General features: G+C 35.2%; 1 protein-coding gene across 49 annotated transcripts in view; it reads left to right on the top strand.

Moving 5' to 3' along the window:
• Nucleotides 1-20,045, top strand: part of MLIP (muscular LMNA interacting protein) — a 240,828-nt gene that overhangs the window by 59,512 nt on the left and 161,271 nt on the right. For 3 of the 49 annotated variants that reach the window (XM_081045035.1, XM_081045029.1, XM_081045031.1), the window contains exon 2: nucleotides 5,690-5,781. The exons of the other annotated variants lie outside the window; for them this stretch is intronic. The gene's annotated coding sequence lies outside the window, so the exon portion shown is untranslated. The remainder of the gene's footprint in view (nucleotides 1-5,689; nucleotides 5,782-20,045) is intronic. 49 annotated transcript variants of the gene reach the window in all.

Below are 20,045 nucleotides of genomic sequence, written 5' to 3'. Positions count from 1 at the left end.
CACTATGCAAAGCCTGAATTATCAAAGCTGCCATACTATCCTAATTATATCCAAATCAGCCCCAATGGAATGATCAGTCCCTTTGACTGGTAGCAGATGTCTATTTAGACCAGAAGTTGGCAAATCCTTTGTGTAAAGGGCCAGAGAATCAATATTTTAGTCTCTGTAGGCTGGAAATCTCCACGCTGCAGTTGTAGCAGAAGACAATATAGAAATGAATCAGTATGCCTGTGTATCAATAAAGCTTCATTTTCCAAAATAAGTGATAGGTCAGAATTGCTCTGTAAACCTTAGTCATGGACCCCTGATTTAAACCATTTCTGATGAATTTATAGAAAATAGACCATATATATCAAAAGCTTCAGAATTCAAAATAATTATGTGTGTTCTTGTAACGCATACCAAACTCAACTTATCCTTAAAAAGTCAAAAAGGGCAAGGAGCTTTTAAAAGCACACTTTCTCTAGCAGTTAGACTGCATGTCGCAGTAACATTAGGAAAAGACACATGCCACACGTCATTGCACACAAAAAAGATGGTACCAAGAGCTGCATAAACTTAGAACACTGATATTTGGCACAGAATTTATATAGTTTTCAAGCAAGCAAATGCTTTAAGAAGCAGATGGATAAAGTTCAATCAAGAGCATTTATCTTCAAAATACATGGCTCAGGACATATGTTTTATTACCAGACATATAGTTAGATTATTTAAACTATCATTGGAAATTATGGAACATTTGTTCATTAATGAGAGAATAGCTTTACACAGGTAAAAACGAACAGTTTTCTATATCTGGAATTCACTTTGCTGTATTTCAGTTTGTTCTCATTTTTACTCAGCACTTTAACAGGAAATTGGAGGGTGACCTGAATAGGTTATATGCCAACATGACCTACTATCATTTTGGCAGAAATATTTCAACTGACTCCATTTACCGCTCCTGACGGCAGGGAGTTCTTTGTTCTGTCAAAGCTGCTGCCTTTGAGACACCTAACTGCTTCTGACTTTCACAAACTAGGTTAACAGCGCTCAGAAATGGATTTTTAATCCATTTATTTTTCTCTTTTCTTTCAAAAAATTTGCGCTCATGAAATACCATACAAGTGGTAAGTGGTTGAAGTAGTTATCTAGCACTTTTTACAGTCTTGTCACGAAGCTTAGAAACAGCGTTGCCAGGTTAGCAAATAGAAATACAGGAGGCCCAGTTAAATTTGAATTTCAGATAAATGACAAATAATTATTTTAGCATAATAGTGTGTCGCAGGAAATGGTAGGGACATACTTATACTAAAATATTATCCTAAATATTTGTTGGGAGGTAATTATGCTACAAACTTATTTGGTGTTTATCTGAGGTTTCAATTCAGTTAGGCATTCTAACATACCGGAGCATGTTCTAGTGAACAGTTTGTGTTACATACTATGTTTTATATGTGCTACTAACATTTAAAAATGCAAGTGCTTCTGGTAGACAATTCTTAATGCCTCATTAGTGAATCTGTCTTGGTTGAGTGTCTACTCCTAAAACACCTTTCTAAAGCAAGTGTGGGAAGAATGCTCTTACTATCCAGGGTATGTTTTTTCAAATTCATGATGAGCAGGAAAATTTTGAAATGTTTGCTTGAGTTTACTTTGTATTTTAATGATGTATTTGTTGTTTCATTGTAAGCTTTGTGGTATATTATTTGGAAATTAGAGCTAAGTGGGGGGAGAGAGAGAGAGAGAAAGAGAGAGAGAGAGAGAGAGAGAGAGAGAGAAGAAAGAAAAGATACTAATACTCACCCATACTCTCATTATCCAGAGAGAACCACTGTAAACATTTTGGGGTTTATTGGTATAACCTTTACATATATACATGCATGATAAGTAGAGCCGCTAAGATATCTTAGATATTTGAAAGTCCTTCACCTCTGAAATGTCACCTTTACTGTTAATTTCCAAATAAACTTGCTTGATTCTTCTTCTCCCCTATTGTGAGAAGTCCAGAGTGTCCAGGATATGTGGAAAGATTCACCAAAGCATGTAACCTCAGTTTCATATAACTTCTTGCTCCCCATTTCTCCTTTCATGGATCCTCAACCATCCCTCTAGTTTGTTGCACTTTCTCTTTTCATGCTGCTTAATCTCATATTGTCCCTCATATTGCATTCCTACTGACACAAAACTGTTGTATGCAGTTGACTTTTACTGAAGGTTAGAAAGTCAGTGGAGGTGGATTATACAGCACAACACAGGAAGGGACGTAACGTGATATTGACTACTAGACATCCTGTTCGTAGATGTTTCTCTGCCATCATCAACTGTGGGACTTCTCCACTTGGGCTCTGGCCACCTACTTGGCTATAATGCCTAATCCAATACTCCCTCCCCTAAGAATTCTTCTACTTGATCCCTCCTCTCCTCATTCTAGAGCCCTGGCCTACCCTTTACCCAAGTGCCTCTGCTATCTTTATCTTCTTTAAACTCTGAACCTGAAAATTCTCATTACTTTATTATGCAGAGCATGTAGGGGACTGTTTTAATCATCTCTCTGCCCTGGCCTTTCCCAGGCATCTTAGACTTTCTCAGATAAAATATATATATTTTTAATTTATTTATTGGGGTGACAATTGTTAGTAAAATTACATAGGTTTCAGGTGTACAATTCTGTATTACATCATCTATAAATCCCATTGTGTGTTCACCACCCAGAGTCAGTTCTCCTTCCATCACCATATATTTGATCAGATAAAATATTTATATATTTATATTCTGATATTGACAAACAAGTTAGATCAGGCCCTTTTATTAATCTTTAAAATCTATCTATAGCTATATCTATCTATAAATTTTGTGAAAAAAATGTATATCAAGGGTACGAAAAAGATGTATACACATGACTTGTATTCATCTTTTGTTATTGGTATATATTGAGTATTACAATTTTAATACAGTTTTTTCCTTTCTTAAATTGTGTATACATTTTTTGGGCACCCTCTGTGTTTGCGTGTGTGTGTGTGTGTGTGTGTGTGTGTGTGTGTGTGTATGTGTGTGTGTAATATATGAGCTACCCAAAGAACCAGCAGAAACTTTGAAAGTACTCTTTTTCTGTAACTTGAGTCAGACTGTGTTATTCTTGGACCAGACTTCCTTCATCACCAGTTGTCCCTGTGGATGAAAGAATATTTATTCTTCTCATTTTATGCCCCCCTTTCCCAGTCTTCCTCACTCTGACCTCACAGAATTTGTTTTAAATGATCTGTATTCCAACTTCACGATTCATGATTTTATGATGCTGCCTGAAGTACCCTTCATAATTCAAGTTAAGGGCCTATCTCTCTCTCTCTCTCTCTCTCTCTCTCTCTCTCTCTCTCTCTCTCTCTCTATATATATATATATATATATATATATATATATATATATATTTCTTTTTTCTTTTTTTTTCCTTTTTTTCAGATTAGCATCCTCACCTCCCCCAATCTCCCCTGTGAGCACAGTAGGTGCTCAATAAATATTTTCATTGATGGACCACTCACTGCAGTCAATGGACTGATAAAATCACTCTTTCTTTTTTCTTTTCTTTTCTTTTTTTTTTTGGAGGGGGTTAAGGGGAACAGTGTGTATTTCCAGGACTTTATTGGGGGAACAGTGTTTCTCCAGGGCCCATCAGCTCCAAGTTGTCCTTCAATCTAGTTGCGCCCCTCCATGTGGGAATCTAGTTATGGGATGCGCCCTCCTCCCCATGTGGGAATTGAACTGGCAACCTTGTTGTTGAGAGCTCATGCTCTAAGCAACTGAGCCAACCGGCCGCCCCTCTCTTTTGACCTCTTTCCTTGACTGCCGACTGGTATGATCAAACGTTATTTAATATCAGGGAAAAGATTTGCCCTGAATGTGAGCTGCTGTCAGACAGTGTAATTTTGAGGAGGAACAAGGTCCTGGCGGAGGTGCTAACTTAATCCTAAAACACCCCAGGTCTCCATTGGTGGTGGTGAAGAGGGGAGCTTTTAATGCTTGTGCAAATAACATGTATCAGCAATTGTGTTCAGAGTTTCGGTTGCAGGCAAATTTGTAGAAAGCATTGGAACCTCCAAATCAATATTTTGTTCAACGTGTTTTAATCAGAAAATTTTAAGACACCCTGACTTCTCCATGGTAGATTTTTTGATACCCATAATGACTCAATCATTTTATTTATTTTAATTTTAGTGTTATTTATCTCGAAGCAGAATCAATTGCTGCTTTGCCTGTGTTTTCTTGCATTTTGACTTATTAAGAGTATTTTAAAGTAGTTTAGATACATGACAAAGAAAAAGAATGTACTTTCAATATTAATTGAAAGTTTTTGTTTACGTCTTTCTATCTTATTTTTCTCACGACCAGAGTTTACTATCCCAGAATTATTGTTTAAAATTTTCAGGAGCATTTTATACTAATATACATAATCTATAAAATCATATATAGTTGGTTTTACATTTTTGAAAACAAGACACAAATTATACCATAGTTATTCTTTTATAATTGGCTTATTTTCCCAATGTTATGTTTTCTAAGATACAGGTGTGTTGATAGATATAATTCTAGATAACTAATTGTACTGCTTTGTACTATTTCCCTCGATAAATATGTTATATATTTATCTATTCTGAAGTTGATAGGCCTTTAGATTATTTTCTTAATGTTTTCCCCTTTGCCTCTAATGTAAAACATCCATGAAATATGCATGTCCTTGATTTCTTGGGCCACGTGCAGGAGTTTCTCATGGGCATACACAGAGGGATGGGATTGCTGGGTCAGAGAGCGCACCCGTGTTCTCCATCTCTGGGATGTTGCCAAAATGCTCTCCAAAGGAACTTTTCCAAGTCACCCTCCCTTTAGCTATATGTGACATAACCTACTACTTCATATCCTTGCTAGCTAGCATTTAGTATTGTCAATTTGGTGGATAGGAAATATTTCATTATGGGTTTAATTTGCATTTTCCTGATTACTAGTAAGATTGCACATTTTTTTTTATGTTTCGTTTTTGTCATTCATGTTTCTTATTCTTTGAATTTCCTCCTTTTATACTTTGCTAATTATTACATTTTTTTTTAAAAAAACTGATTTGGGAAGCATTTAATATATATTTTGATTTATAAATTTTTTTTTTTTGCTCTCACGTGTTGCAAGCATCCTTCCCATCTATGAATTAGCATAACATTTTTTCCATCTATGGATTAACAAAGCAGTTAATTCCTTGTGTAATAATTTATGGTTGTCTATCTCTTTCTCTTATAAGGCTATGAATTTAAGTGAGAGCAGGAACAGACTTTAATTTTTTTTTTTCCTTCGTCCCAGCAAAACTGATCTGACTTGAGATTGCCACTTAATTTAATGCAGATGCTATTGTAAATTTGAGTTTTTTACTTAAGGCTTTCAATTTGAAGGCATTTCTGTCAATCTTGGTCATGTGATGATATATACATGCATACATACATACATGTATATGTGTATATATATATTCATATACATACACACACATATACATACATATCACTGGAAAAAATGACACTCTTGAACCAAGTCAGATTTGGTTTTTTTATTAACCTTTAAAATAGGGCTTCCCTCAATTTCCAGGCAGAGTTTCTCTTAGAACACTGCTAAGGTCGAGATAGGTTAATATATTCTGATGGGATTGAAATAACAGATGCATTGCTATTTCTAGTCCAGAGCTGTTGGAGAAGCAGAGAGGAAGGAGGCATAATTGCACAATGCTTTGTCATCTTTGCAGCTCATCAATAGCAGCAGCTGACACAGGCAAGTGTTTGCTAATGAGTTCTATTGGCTGACACTGACTTTGTCTTTACAACCACTGCTTCCTTGATGTCTAGATTGACACGTGGCACCAGAATCCGTGTGCAGCTGGACTTGAATGTACTGTGAGTTCTCTGGCCTTGTTAGTGCAATTCCTGTTATTGTCACCATGCCATAACTTTGACATCAATGGTAGCTGCATATTGTCTTGTGTTTCTTGTTTCATATTGCAGTAGTTATGTTTTAGTTGATGTGACTTGTTATAATGGTAGCAGGTAACAGATGGTAAGTTAGCTATGGACTGATGCATGCTCAATTTTGGAATTGCTCCAGGAAAAGTTGATTTTAGTAAAACTATATAATGAGAAATAATTTAAGTAACTTGTGGGTTGGACTGGGCATCATGAATTTGAAGAAATGTTTTCAATTTAAGATGTAACTTTATAAAGACTAAACTTGGGGTTATATCTTTTTAAATTAAAAAAATATTTTAATTGGGAGTGTAAAACTGTATTATGATTTGAATGATTTATTCTTGAAATATGTTTCAAAATGCAATTCTAACTTCTTAACATATTCTTACGCATTGGGATTACAAAATACAGAAGCCACAGTTCTTACTTTGCCCCCTTTGTTTCTCCTTAAACTTCCCCCCTCTCTCTTTTTCTCTCATTCTCTCTCCAGACACTCTTCAGGTGAAACATAGCACTCCACTTTTAAAGTTTTATTATCGTGTGTTTTTTTTTTCTCCCCTAATAGTGCCCTTTGAAACTAAGAATTATCCACAGTAGTGACTGGAGATAAGTTTGTTGTCTATGGTGCTGTACATAATTACATTAGCCATTGGGTGTGTCAAGCCTACGATGATGAAATAATAATGGGTATTGAATGTTCCTGCAGTTTTATTTGCCAGGCATTGCTCTTGCAATCAGGGTAATGTTACTTAGATATAAGTGAAATAAAGCATGGAGAAGAGGATTTATCTAATCCACTATGAATGCATTCCAGAGTGATTTGACTGTTTTCTCTACCTTCTAGCAGGTGGATATGTATACCTGTGCAATAGGGGATTATTTTATTTGGGCTAATAAGGAGAGAAAAGTACTCTTTCCCTTGCAAAATGCAGGCTTTTTTTTTCTTCTAGAATTCCTCAAATTGGGAAGATTAGTACATTTCCATTGCCTTTTTAGCTGGTGCCCCCAGGGTAGCACAGCTGTAACTGTTCACTCACTATATATCCTGTTTATTGTAAAAGCTTTTTTTAATCTCAAAGTCAAGTGAGCAGTTGAATAGTGAATTTTTATTCCAGAAATTCAGCCATTGTGAATTTCTGTAAAAATTTATCTCTGCGTCATTTATTTCTGTCTAAAAGTTATATACCTTAAGACTTGAAGGTTTTTTGTTTTTTGTTTATTTTTAGATGATGTCAGAAGTTACTCTAGAAATGTGTTCAGAGTCTATGGCAAACACCCACTTCCTGGAGGACTCAATTGCCTGAGTAGTTCTGATTTCCAATCTACTGCACTTATCCTGTAGCTACCTTTTCACTAGCAATTGCATCCATGGGAGAATTTTCATCTTTAATAAATCACAGGCTCCAAATGAGAGATCCTTAAATGGATAACTGAGGGACATGGCCAGGTTAACTGAGAGTAACATCTCCACCTTACTCCTCCCTTCTGACTCCAGTCTCACAGTTTCTAACTGGCTACTGTCCCATGGCATCTCTGAGAGGCAAATCTCATAGAAGCATTGTAGGATAACGGTTAAGACTGTGGTGCCATTGAGTCAGAAAGACCTGGATTTGAGTTCTCCAGCTATCATTTGCTTGATATATACCTTGTGAGAGATTATTTAACTATTTAAAAAAAAATTATTAAGACTTTATATTTTAGAGCAGTTTAGGGTCACTGCAAAATTAAGAGGAATGTACAGAGTTCCCATATACCCCCTTCCCCCACACATTCATAGCCTCCTTCATTTGTCAACATTTCCCCAACAGACTGGTACGTTGTTACAATTGATGAACGTATATTGACACATCATAATAATCCAAGGTCCATATTTTATCTAAGGGATCTCTCTTGATGTTGTACATTCTGTGAGTTTGGACAAATGTGTAATGACATGTACCTATCATTATTGTATCATGTAGAGTATTTCCACTGTCCGAAAAATCCCCCACTCATTCTTCTCCACCCTCCCCTAACCCTTTGCAACCACTGACCTTTTTACTATTTTCACAGTTTTGCCTTTTGCAGAATGTTGTATGGTTGGAATCATACAGTATGCAGTCTTTTCAAATTGACTTCTTTCACTTAGTACTATGCATTTAAGGCTTCTCTATGACTTTTCCTGACTTAGTAGCTCATTTCTTTTTAGTGCTGAATAATATTACATTATCTGGATGTTCCATAGCTTATTCACCTACTGAAGGATATCTTAGTTGCTTTCAAGTTTTGGCACTAATGAATAAAGCTGCTGTCAACATCTGTGTGTAGGTTTTTGTGTAGATATGCATTTTCAACTCCTTTGAGTAAATACCAAGTAGTGCAATTAATTATTGGATCATATGGTGAGAGTATGCTTAATTTTGTAAGAAGTTGCCAAATTGTCTTCCAACGTGGCTGTACCATTTTGCATCTTTAGCAGCAATGAATGAGAGTTTCTGTTGCTTCAGAGCCTCACCACCATTTGCTGTTGTCAGTGTTTTGGATTTTGGTCATGTAAAAAGGTATGTAGTGGTATCTTACTGTTGTTTTAATATACATTTCCCTGATGACATATGATGTGGAGTATCTTTTCATATGCTTATTTGCCACCTTTGGTAAGGTATCTGTTCAGGTGTTTGGCCCATTTTTTAATTGGGTTGTTTGTTTTCTTATTGCTGAGTTTTAAGTATTCTTTTTATATTTTAGATAACAGTCCTTTATCAGATGTGTCTTGCAAATATTTTCTTGCAGCCTGTGACTTTTCTTATTTTTTGACATTGTCTTTTGCAGCAAAAATGTTTTCAAGTTAAGTCAGCCTTATCAGTTATTTTTTTCATTGATCGTGTTTTTGGTATTGTATCTAAGTGGTTATCACCATACTTGAGGTCATATAGATTTTCCCGTTATCTTCTAGGAGTTTTATAGTTTTTTTGTTTTACATTTAGGTCTGTGATCCATTATTGTAAAGGGTGTAAGTTCTGGGTCTAGATTTTTTTTTTTTTTTGCATATGGATGTCCAGTTGTTCTAGCACAGTTTGTTGAAAGACTGCCGTTTGCTCCATTGTATTGCCTTTGCTCCTTTGTCAAAAATCAGTTGACTACTTATGTGGGTCTATTTCTGGGCTCTCTTTTCTGTTGTGTTGATCTATTTCTCTAGTCTTTCACCAATACAATACTGTTTTGATTAGCTTTATAAAGTGTAGCTTTATAAAGTGTACACTTTATAAAATGTAGCTTTATAGTAAGTCTTGAAGTCAGATAGTGTCAGTCCTTTAACTTTGTTCTTCTCCTTCAATATTGTGTTGGCCATTCTGGGTCTTATGTTTCTCCAAATAAACTTTATAATCATTTGTCGATATTCATAAAATAACTTGCTGAGATTTTGATTGGGATTTCATTGAATCTCTAGATTAAGTTGGGAAGAATTGATATTTAATAATATGGAATCTTTCTATCCAGGACGTGAAGTATCTCTCCATTTATTTAGTTCTTTGATTTTGTTCATCTGAATTTTGTAGTTTTCCTCATATAGATCTTGTACCTATTTTGTTAGATTTATACTTCAGTATTTTTGGATGCTAAGTAAGTAGTATTGTATTTTTAGTTTAAAATCCCACTTGTTCATTACTGGTACATAGGAAAACAATTGACTTTTGTATGTTAACTGTATCCTGACACCCTGGTATAATTGATCAGTTCCAAAAGTTGTTTTTGTTTTTTTTTTGTAGATTCTTTCCTATTTTCTACATGGAATATCATGTCATTTGTGAACAAGACAGTTTTATTTCGTGTCATGAGACATGACATCCTTCTCTTGTACCTGATCTTAGTGGGGAAATTTTGATTTTTCACCATTAAATATGACGTTAGATTTGATTTTTGTAGATATTCTTTATCAAGGTGAGGAAATTCCCCTCTATTCATAGTTTACTGAGAACTTTTGTCATAAATGGGTATTAGATTTTGTCAAATGCTTTTCCTGTATCTGTTGATTAATCATGTGATTTGTCTTTTTTAGCTTATTGATGTGATGGATAATATTTATTGATTTTCAGATGTTGAACCAGCCTTGCATACCTTTGATATGGTATGCAATTCTTTTTATACATTGTTGGATTCATTTGATAATATCCTGTTGAAGATTTTTCTACCCATATTCACAAGAGATATTGTTCTATAGTTTATTTTTCTTATAAGTTATTTGTGTGGTTTTGGTATTAGGATAATGCTGGCCTTGTAAGAAGAGTTAAGAAGTATTCCCTCTGCTTCTATTCTCTGAAACAGATTGTAGAGAATTGCTATAATTTCTTCTTTAAATGTTGGTAGAATTTCACCAGTGAAACTGCCTGGGCCTGGTGCCTTGCTTTCTATTTTGGAAGATTAATTATTGATTCAATTTCTATAATAAATAGGCTTATGCAGATTGTTTATTGCTTATTGTGTAATTTTTGGCAAATTGTGTCTTTCTAGGAATTAGTCTGTTTCATCTAAATTATCAAATTTGTGGGCACATAATTATTCACAGTATTCCTTTATTATTTTTTCAGTGTCCATAGGATCTGTAGTGATGTTCCCTCTGTTTAACCAGTTTTAAGCAGCAGAATTCCCACTTATTAAAGAGGGATGGTAATAATACCTATATCATAGTGTTAGATATGTATTAGTTTCTAATTTCATATTTATCATGATATGATTATTAACATCTCTGGTCATGTGAAAATTCTATGGGGGGCTATTTGAAGATAGCAGGTTTCTCATTTGTAAGTAGGGTACAGGGCAACAAAAGGAATCAATGATTATAAATGGTGGGAGCCCAGCAGGGAGAGTTTTAGTAGGGAACTAAGTGATATAAGCATTTTATAAGGACACTCCAGTATCCTATGAGAAGTCTTCACCTTGCCAAGTGCAGCTTTATTCCTTTGAAGAGGTTATTGTGTATATAGCTGCCTAAAAGTGGTTGTCCTCATATGAGCATCGATTCATGCTCATTTTCTTATTCATGTCTCCAGAATTCTAGCCTCATCTCAAAGCCTCTTTGAACCTCCTTGGCATTCTCATAGCTTGTTAAATTTCATCTTATTTATGTTGATAACTTCTAAGTCTACCTTTGTTATTCTCACTTCTCCTATATTCTAGTTGTAAATTTCCAGCTGCCACCTGGAGCCCCACAGTACCTCAACTTTATAATAATGTGATTTCTCCTCTTTTTATGCTAGTGGCACTGTTGTATCTTAAATCTATTTCCTTTTCCTTCCAAAATAGAATAAGTTGCTAAATGTAATATATATTTTTTAAAATTTTTATTTACATATACATATTTCATAATGCATACATTTTTATTTACATATACATATACATAATGGACATTCTCAATGATTCAAGAAGTAGGGACATATATCACACATATTCCTTTTCTGAAAAACTTACTAAAGATTATAATCCAAGTAACCAAAGAATTAAAATCAGGAACTTTTATGTAATTTACGATAGGAACTGAGTGATATAAGCGTTTTTTCATTTAAATATATCTAAATTATTAAATTAATTGTAATTATAAAACCAAATATAAAATTTACAATTTTTTAGTACAAAAGATATGTGATTAAAAAAATAACTATAATAAATTGGGACAAAACAGCACCTGAACATACAAGTCTGTGTTATTGTCAGGTGTGCATAGCTAAGTTGGAAAAAAGAAAATATTTTTCTCATTTTTTATGGCAAAAAAAATTTTTCTCATTTTTTATGGCAGAACTGGTCTCTGAATACAATTTCACTTCTAAAGTTGGAAGATTAAGATATATTTGATTAAAGTGCTGCAATAAACATAGGAGTGCATACCGATTTTTGAATTGGAGTTTTGGATTTCTCCGGGTAGATGCCTAGGAGTGGAATTACTGGATCATAGGGTAGTTCCATTTTCAGATTCCTGAGATACCTCCATGCTGTTTTCCATAGTGGCTGCAATCCCACCAACAGTGCACTATTTATTGCAACACTTTACACAATAGCCAAGATATGGAAACAACCGAAATGCCCATCGGTAGATGAATGGATTAAGAAGCTGTGGTACATTTATACAATGGAGTATTACGCAGCCATAAAGAAGAAAGAAATCTTATCATTTGCAACAACATGGATGGATCTAGAGAACATTATGTTAAGTGAAATAAGTCAGAAAGAGAAAGACAAGTACCATATGATCTCACTTATATGCGGAATCTAAAGAAAAGAATAAGTGAATGAACTAATCAGAGACAGTTTTGGGGACAAAAAGAAAAAAACGAGAGTTGTTAGATGGGCGGGAGAAGGGGGGTAAGGGGAAAGGTGAAGGGATTAGGAAGCAGCTGGTAAGCACAAGATGGCCTCAGGGTTTTTTGAAAATTAATTTGGGGAACGTATTCAATAATGTTATAAAGATTTTGTTGGGTATCCGATGGACATGTGTCCTATTTGGGAGACCACCTCAGGGATACTGCGGATGCCTGATCATGGCATTGTACACTAGAAGCTAAACATTAATGAATGCCAACTATAATTTTATATATATAATGTGATGGCTCGGTGCGAGTTCGGAGGGATAGTGGATGGGGGGAGAGGGAGTTCACAGTGTGAGGGATATAAATGATGAACGTCTAAGTATTACGTTGTCTTGTACACCTGAAACTAATAAATTAAAAAAAAAAATAAGGCTGGCCCGGTGGCGCAGGCGGTTAGAGCTCCATGATCCTAACTCCGAAGGCTGCGGGTTCGATTCCCACATGGGCCAGTGGGCTCTCAACAAAAAACAAAAAACAAAATAAATAAAAAAAAGTGAAAAATAGCTGCTTTAAAAAAAAAAATTAAAAAATAAATAAATAAATAAATAAAATATATTTGTTTAAGCATATGAATAAATGTCTATAGCTACCCAGTATTAGAAGTTGAAACAGACAATAGTTTATCTTCCAAATTATCAGACAGAATAAAATGAAGGGGAAAATGTACGAACTACAAAACACAGGAAACAAAGGAAAAGGTGAGGAAGTATTAAAAATCTATGATGGTAAAAACAGATGGTAAAAATCTATGATGGTTAAAAATATTTGTTATAACAATAAGTGTAAATGGAAGAAATGTCTTTTTTAAAGCCTTCATGGAATCCTACCACCTACAACATAAAGTAGATATTTATTAGGCTGCATTCCAAACTCTCTGTGTTCTCTCTTGGACCTGTTGTACCAGCTTGAACTACCACTCAGATTCATGTGTCCCAGGTACTAGCAAAACTGAACTACTGGCTGTGTTCTATTCACATGCCATATTTTTTGGCCTTAATCTTCCTTAGATTTACCACTTTTGCATGTTTGTTTATTTGTTTTCTATTTGCAGTTACTCCTTGGTTAGGGGATATAATTCAATCTCAAGGCTTTAAGTGCTCTATATATCTTGATAACTCCACATTTACATCATCAGACAAAACCTCACATTAAGACTCCAGACTCATATACCCAACTCCACACTCAGCATACTCACATGGATATCTAAAATAGTTCTCCAACCTAACATGTCCAAAATTGAACTCTTTTTCTTTCTCAGTGAAGATTATTTACAGTCTTTCCCTTTTCAGTTACGGGACCCTGCACCCTTATAGTCTCTCAGTTCCCAAACTTTGGAACCACCATTGACTCCTTTCATCTCTCATACCCCATATCCAGTCCATTAGCATCATGTGGCTCCCCTCAAAATATTCTCAGAGTCTCCCCAATTCTTACTTCCTCCACAGCCACTACCCTGGGCCCTAAACTAATCTTCCTGCCTGGATTTAGTGTAAAATTAGTGCCTCCTCTTTACTCTCTTTGCTTCTATCCTTGTTACCCTATAGTCTATTGTCTTTTTTTTTTTTTTAAGTATAAACTTTTATTTTTTTGTGAAGATTTAGATTTCCCCACCCCTGTCCTTTCCCAGGATATCTTGTCAAAACAAGTTAGTTTAAACCACCCAATATGATTAGTGTCTATTGCCCAGTATCTGTCTGTACATCTAAAATGAAGTGATAGTTCATTTGTATTTTGGCTTCAGGCTAACAGAGGGTTCATGGCAGCACTTTTGATAGCTGATACTTGTGATTTGTTTGAACTAAGCTAAGCATACTTTGTGCTAAAATTGTTTTAATATTCATATTCTTTTTATATTTTTATGTATGTTTATTTGATTTGATATTAAAAACACCAAAGCTACAGAAAAGTTTCAAGCAAGAATAGTACGATGAAAAGCAAATACCCTTCATCTAGATTCGCCAATTATTTAACATTTTGCCACATTTGCTTTATCTATCATCTATCTATCTATCTATCTATCTATCTATCTATCTATCTATCTATCTATTATCTATCTGTTTATCTGTCTATCTTCTTGTTAATTTTCTTAAACCAATTGAGAGTAATTTGTACTCATCATGACATTTCATCTCTAATACTTCAGCATGGATTTTCTAAAAAAATTTTCTTATATAACCTTATTACAGTTATCAAATTTAGGAATTTCAACATAGGTACAACACTGTTTTCTAACATATGCTCTGTATTAACATTCTTCACAGCCACTGCCCTGATCCCAAACTCATCCTGTCTTTCCTGGATTAGTGCAGAATTAGTGCACTGCCCTTGTCCTTTGTAGCATTGTTTCTTTTTAATCCGAATGTAATCCATGGGCATGTTATATTTAGATATCATGTCTCTTTGGTTTTCTTTATATAGGACATTTTTCTCAACATTTCTTTCTTTCCTGATACTGACATTATGAAGAGTACAGAACATATATTTTGTAGCACTTTAATTTGGGTGATTTTTACTTGTTTCCTCATGATTAGATTCGGGTTATTATTTTTGGCCAGAATGAAATATAAGTGGCACATTCGTTTTATCAGAAGGTGTAGGATTTCAGTTTGTTCATTTATTGCTGATGCTAATGATCACCAGACTAAGGTGGTGTCTACCATATTTGTCTATTGTAAAGGTGTCTTTGTTCTCTTTGCAATCAATACAAAGTAAGCTATGAGGAGATACTTTGAAAGTATAACAAACCTGCTTCCAAACAAACTTTCACCTAATGACTATCCCATCCACTGAGGAGTCTTTCCTGAATCATTTATTATAATGAGTGTCAAAAATTGTGATTTTCCTAACTCTAATATTGCTTCGATTTTTAGTTGGTACTCTATTATTGAGGAGAGCTTTCTCTACCCCCTGTATCTATGGGTGTACGTGCATTTTTAGTACCGCCTTGTACTTTTCTTGACTCAACTTTGGAATCATTTATCTCCTCAGACCTGATCCATTTTAGGGGAGTATGGCATATAGGAAGCAGGACTTGGGTGCCTGCTGTGATGATTGCTTCTGGAGTCTCATTGCTTTTAGATCCTTTCAGCAGACAAAGCTAGAAAAAAAAACAAAAACAAATGTTTGTATCATTAACTCTCATAGCCAATAGACCAGGGTTCCTTCTTATCTCCTCCCTTCATATTTGTATCTTCTTCCTCTCAGTGAAGGATCTATAAATGCACACAATACTATGGATTAATCTCACAAATTTAATATTGAGAAAAACAACCCAGACTCAAAAGAGTTCATAGTATGTGAGTCATTCATATAGAGTTAAAATGCAAACAGGTTATACTAACCTATGCTGTTAGAAGTCAGGATACCAGTTACGCTTGGCGAGCGGATGGGAGTGGTTTTCCACTCTTTTTCAGTGACTGGAAAAGAGGATGAGGGGCTTCTGGGGTGCTGGGGAGGTTCTGTGTTTTGATCTGGTAGAGGATTATAAGGGCATATTCAATTTTGTATTAACTCTTTGAGTCGTACACTTACATTTCATGCATTTTTGGGGTATATATTTTAAACCTCAAAAGTTACTTGTATTAATGTCTTTTGTTTTCCTTCTGTGGCTGTATTGTCAATTCTGCATCTGATTAGGTTAATTTGTTTTTGTTTATATTCACTTTTAGGATCCCCTCTATCAATGTTCATTTAATTTCATCTTTTTGAATATGTAAGACATTAGCATGCATTTGAAAGTCAAAGCGATATAAAAAAAGTACTCTAACTCTCCAGTATCCCTCCTGCTTTTTGCCTTCCTTCGCCATTGTAATCATTTATGCATTTCTGCTTTATCATTTCTTGATATCTATTCCTAACACAACAGCCCAAATGATCCTTTTCAAAGCACAGCGAGATCATGTTATTGTTTTCCTCCAAATATTTCAATAGTTTTCCATCTTGCGCAGAATGAAATCCAAAGTCTTACAGTGGCTGACAAGGCTTAGCAGTCTGACCCCCATTATCTCTTCTGGCTCTTCCCCATCATCACTCATCCTCAGCCACACTAGTCTCTGTTCCTAAAACAGGGCAGATATTCTCCTATCTTTGGGTCTTGGCTTTTGCTCTCTCCTCTTCTTGGATTATCTTTTCCTGGATATCTGGTTTATTTCCTCATTTTCTTCAAGCCTCTTCTTAAAAGTCACCTTAAAGGAAGGCTTCCATGTCCAATCTATTTAAATCTATTGCACTCCCATCTCCATTTTCTGGTACTCCCTATCCATCTTCCATGCTTTTTTTTTTTTTTTCAGCTCTATCACATTCCAATACCTAACATTTATTTTATTGTCTTTCTCCCTCCTCTAGAATAGAGGCTCCAAGAGGGCAGAGATTTTTGTGTGTTTATTTCACTCTGGTATCTTTAGGACCTACAGTAATGCCTGGCATATAGCCAGTGCTCAGATCAATATTTATTGAACAAACAATGAATGAATGAACATGGTTGAGGTGAAGCAATAAGGCATGGCCTTTGGAAGGTCCATACAGATATGGCCCCAAAACTAAACCAATACACTGTGGCTGCAACATTTTTGCAACTGTGAGGGTAGAGGGAGGGGAGGTATTATAAAATCTGCCTTAGGTACTTAAACTGCTGAGGAGGTAGAAGTTTCAAATTTATTGCAAATAGCTTTGGGGTTCAGATTGTTTATCTATTCATAAGAGTGAACTGAATGAATTCATTGAGGTGGGTGGTTTCATGGAGGGAACAAGGTTCAAGTAAAGGAAATGTTATCTGAATTTAAAAAAGAAAGGAAATCTGAAAGAAAAATACAGGGCAAATGGGAATGAATGCAGTGAAAGGGGCAAAAGAATATCAGATAAGTAAACCAACCCTTGGAAGGTCTTGGTGATGCCTTCTGTGTGTTCCTACTTCTTCATCATGGGACAACTGGTCTCCAGTGTGTGTGGCAGTGAGAAAGAAGAGAATCCAAGCTCTCCAGCTATGTGGGTATATTTATTGGGTGAATATTGCTTTGCCTAAATAAAATAAAGCTGACTTGGCCTGGGTGATGCTCCCATCTATCGAACTGATTAAGAAAAGTTCAAAAAGCACAGGTATCTTTAGACACTTATGAAGAAAATACCGTTTTTAGACTCCTCTAAAGTGTGACATCCTTGCCCTTTGCCAGAAGGCCTGTCTGCCAGTGAGCAATGAGACTTTCTGTAGAGCCTGAAACTCTACTTGGGTAATGTGTCCAAAGGGAGAGCATCTGGGTGGGCTGAACTTATTTATTGAACTCAACTTTTAAGTGGAGAAGCTCCCTTTGGGAGTCTTCAGAAAGGGCTATGGTGTTATTTTCACTTTAGCTCTTGTTTCAATGGCAAAATATACATATTCTTATGGTCATATGTTTTCCAAACTTCACACTTTTAGTTTAAGCCAGGTGGTTTTTGAATTGAGGTAAAAGAAGAAAATCCAGGGGAAAAAGAGAAACTTCTGTGAGGTCTTTGAAGCATCAAACTTTGTGAATATGTCAAAGGTCAGACGCTGGAGGTTCAGGGAGGCAGGGTTGTGAATAGAATCTAAGTGGGAGAGCTCAGGAACAGGACAAGGCACAGAAATATAGGACTGGCAATGTATTAATATGAGGCAATCTTGATGCCAGAGTTGAAAAAGGCCAAAAAATTGTGACCAGCCACAAGGACTGTCATTATTTAACCTTGTACATGAAGATAAATGCTACCCATCCCACCCTTTCTTTAGCTGATTCTTTAAATTTCAGGAGCGTCAAAGAATGTCTCCCAAAGCACATCAGTCTCTTGTATGTTAGGGTAAATTGTCTTCTCAACTCTGGTGGGTATTGTTTATTCAACCCTATTAAGCACCAAAAACACTGTGTCATAAAAATCATCTACTTATAATATATAAGCTACTAAAGCTTATAATATTATAAGCTTATAATTATAGCTTATAGAAGCTTATAATATAAACTACTTGAATCGTTTATATTATACCTATTGCAGTGGTGTCAAAATGAGTAAGCACATGTCAGTGGTGGTGCGAGGCAATCTGTTAGGGCATGGGGAGAAATTATTAATCTGTATTAATTTTTATTTTCACCATTTTAATTTTCCCTTAGGTGCATGGTTTATAGTATACTTGTGCAGGAGAGCATGTACAAGATAACAAATACATTTTTTGCAGTGGAAGCATGTGCTCAAATTATTTTATTGATGGATGCATCCCCCAGAAACCTTGGAGACCTGTTCCAGGATGCCCTTTGATACCCTTCCCTCAGCTTAAACAATCTTTATGTGCTAACCACTTGAGACTGAGAGTTCCCTCTTCACTAAGTGTGTAATAAACACTTTAGAGATGTGTATTTAACATGATACAGGACGCTGACCCACGGGAAGGGATTTTCTTCATCTTTTTTAATAAGGATGCTCATTCTTATGGATGATAACTCAATTTTCTTAAGCTAGTTTTTAAAATTAAGAGTGTTTGCCTACAAATTGAACATTTGTTTAGAGACCAATAGCCAAGAGTGTGAACTGTTTCTAATGGAACATAAAACAAATAAAATAAAAAGAAAGTATTTAGACACAATTATGGGGGATTTTTTAGAAAAAAATTGTGTTCCAGTAACAAAAATACATTTGGAAGTACAACATAAACATCTTTTTAAAAAAGAAATCTGATTTTCTCCAATAGTTTTAGTTTCATTGATAATAAATTTACTCAGAATTTAAAAGACATACATGTGAATTTGCAGATTCTCTATGCGTTTAGCCATGCTGAGTTACATAACTATATTAAAAAGAGAAGTCCTTTCACAATAAGAACACTTCAATAAGCCTAAAATACCCATTTTTCAGAATGTAAATACTATTGGGAATTACCTTAGCTGAGCTTGAATTTTGGGCTGCTTGATATTTTATATCACCTGATTAGTTTTGTATCCCAAGGCCATAAGATAATTTTACTCCCAGGATTCAAAGCCATACTTTGTCTTTCAATGGAGCGCAGAATGTGATGGCATACACATTTCAGTTCCGAGCAATGAGGGTTAACTGAAGGGCCTAGATTTTAGGACAATCTTATAGCTAAGGGATGGATCACGTAATACAGCTCTAATTCTGAGACTATCCTTCCTACAGAACATTCGTACCTGACCATTTGGGTCTTTGAGGAATCAGAATCAGAATCCCCAAAAAACAAAACCAAACACTGTCCCATAACACCAAATATACTTGAAGAATTGGCTAACCCCTGAGTTAAACCCAAATATTGAGTTTATTTTTTAACTGAAATCTGTGTTGAACCAACATTTTTTTAAAAGTATTTAGTTTGAACTGCTGCCAAACATCAACATTTTAAAAAAACTATGGAAGCGTAACAAAACTAGGGCATCAGTGTATTCTCTGAATTACATTGGATTTGATCCAATCCATTTGTCTTAATTCCCTGCATTGAACCTCCTCACAGAAGTAGGGTTCTCAAGGTGCCCATGGCACAATAACCAATTTCTCATTAATCTTTATTGATAGTAGCTCTCTCTACCAAGATTTTAAATAACCTTGTCTAGAATTTGGAAGCACCATTCATAGAGAGAAGAAAATGAGTTCATCAGTTTTTATTTGTTTTCTGATACTTTTCTTGTGCTGTTGCACATTAAAAGCATGAAGAAACTATCAACAAAGGAAATCATCCTTATTTAAGTTTTCCCCTCAACTCTTCATCAGTGATAATCCC

Source organism: Rhinolophus hipposideros (genome assembly GCF_964194185.1).
Source record: "Rhinolophus hipposideros genome assembly, chromosome: 3".
Classification (NCBI taxonomy): domain Eukaryota; kingdom Metazoa; phylum Chordata; class Mammalia; order Chiroptera; family Rhinolophidae; genus Rhinolophus; species Rhinolophus hipposideros.
The sequence above is the reverse complement of the archived record's forward strand: the minus strand, read 5'-3'. Positions and strand labels throughout refer to the sequence as shown.